Raw genomic sequence first — 2,649 nt, forward strand, 5'->3', positions numbered from 1 at the left:
GCATAACAAATTACTATTTTACCGTGTTTGCCGCGAATACTGATTTAATTTTCACTCTACTACAGTAAAGTTATCTAAATTAGTAACTTTAGTAACATAGTTTAGTATAGGGTGTTTTGCTTTAATGTAAGACATAACTGGTTGATAACTTAACCATCTCAGACAGCCGAAACAACATGATTTTTTTAGTAGCAGTAGAGTTTCTTGTGTAAGGGTTCGTCCAGGGAAGACCGCCACCTTACCTATTTCTGCCGCCAAGCAGTAATGTGAGCATTACTTCGTTCCGGTTCAGAAGGCTAAGGGTGCTGGTGAAATTACAGACACACGGAACTTGTCAACTTATGTCTGAGGTTGACGGGCGCAGTGGCAGTGCCCATAATACCTTTCAGCTCTGAATGGTACTGTAACTGTTATGGATAAGCATGTCGCTTGCCACCAGGCGCACGACTCGTCAATCCAGTCACTTGATATCATTTTAAAAACAGATACCACAACCCGTCTGTTTATAGCCAACAAGGCTGATTTCAGGATGAATAAAAATAAAAATTAAAAAATATAATATTAGTGCAATACACGATAGCCGTGCCACTGTCTCGCCATCGAAGAGCAGTGTTCCAAAAATTGCAATGGCAGTTAAATAGCAACTTAGTGGCTAGCTGTATAGTTAGCTAGCTAGTACGAAACGTACAAAATCCTGTCATTGTCATTTTATCGACACAACTTAAATGATTTAAAATGGGGCCCTGATTGATGACTTTACCAGCTCAGCCAGCCGTGACCATAATATCTATAAAGAGCCTGAAACGTTGGTTTGTTTGAAAAACAAATATGCTCTATTTAGTAGTCCCAAAGTCGAAGAAAAAAGTTTTTCTATGTGTTCGATCGTGTATTAATAGTAATAATAACAACGCTAGTGGAATTATTTCACAAAAAACCTCAATAATACGTTTGATCAAAAAGCGACAGCTACGTCAGTTGAAGTAGGTATCTGTAAAGATACCGGCTGCGGTGACGTTTTTCAAAAATCTCTCACTAGATGTCGCTAGCGCCGATGAATGCCGAAAGATCTATAATAAAAATACATAGGAGAATTTCGACGACTCGGTAACTTGGCCTGTGGATCAGTTATTAAGAGCTATGCTACGGTGCACCATAGTCGTGGGTTAATGTACCACCGGAACGAAGAAAAAAATAGTCTATCTGTTCAGTCTTTGTATTAATAATTATACTCTATTTAGATCTTCCTTGTCGCTTCAGCAGATATTTAATGGACTGAATCTACTTCGAATGGAAAGGCGTAAGCATTATTTAACAAGAATTTCACTTTTCTTTATTCTCTGAAGTCAATGACATCATTTTTTTTGGCACAGTGACAAATGACGATTGTTACTTACCACTGCTAACACGCAAGGCACGCGAATGATGCGTGCATAGGCGTGGCACTGGTTGTGTGCCAAAAAAACCGGTGTAGACTGGCTTGAGCGTGATTAGAATGCCGATGATGTATTACTAAGAACGATGACAAAACGTGTGGGAGATGATTGGTGCGATTATTCATACTGTCTTCGAGTGACCGGAGTTTATTTCAGATTTGCAGTTTGTACGAAAACTGGAGTAATATTATTGTTATTATATAAAGTTTTCGTAGTGTCTACTATGTTTACAGAAAGAAACTCCAATGACTGTTGCAAATTATATTATAAGATCTTTTCACTTTAAATCCAAACAAAACAAAAGCACGTTCTTTCTCGGCAACGATGTTTTTCGCAATGGCGGCCGTCCATTAGCGTTCCGTAGATTCGATGATGACCATATCGATTTGTTTCTCATTTAGATAAACTAATTTCTAATGAAGCAAAGTAAGTTTTCTTTTCTTCAAACTTTTCTTTTAAAAACATAGAAGCCTTACCTATAAATATCACGTGTGTAATGTACATCACAATACAATTCCAGCTTACACGTGAACCGATATGAACGTAAGGCCTCGTGCGTCTGGTCTGACGTCAGCGCGTATTCATTATGACCCCTGTACTTTTTTTGTGATACCTAGTGACGGGACGAACAAATCGTGCGCCTGGTGGCAAATGACACGCCTGTCCATAGCAGTTGTAGTGACATTCAAAGCTTTAAATCACAACGATCTGAGAGGCAGTGGCCAGTGCACCTTGAGACATAAATTGACAAGTACCTTGTCCCTATAATTCCATCTGGTCACATTACTGCTTGTCGGTACTTTCCTGGATGAACTCTTTCACAAGGAGCTCTGCTGCTTCTTATAAGATTTTATCTGTTCTTCGTAAACCTCAAAATAATATGTAATGTTTCTCGTACACCACCTGATCCTTATCTTTCTATTTTTTTATCACATTATCATATTGTAGGCCAACGTGGCGGACCTCGTAGCTCATTATGTCCTTTCTTTTTAGACTCAATTCTATTAGGTACTTAAAATGATGTAATTAAATCATATTTTGTTTCAATGTTAGACTCATTTACACATCAAGACATCACAATTACTGTCAAATAAGTAATCAATCAATCAATCAAATTATAATCTCAGTACAGAGTAGTAAAAAAACCGACTTCAAAAATACGTGGAATTACATATAATTACCAAGTTTTATTGAAATCGATTACCGGAAAGTGCGC

The sequence above is a fragment of the Hyposmocoma kahamanoa genome, unplaced genomic scaffold, assembly GCF_003589595.1.
Source record: "Hyposmocoma kahamanoa isolate Upper Pololo Valley unplaced genomic scaffold, ASM358959v1 102, whole genome shotgun sequence".
In the NCBI taxonomy this organism is placed as follows: Eukaryota; Metazoa; Arthropoda; class Insecta; order Lepidoptera; family Cosmopterigidae; genus Hyposmocoma; species Hyposmocoma kahamanoa.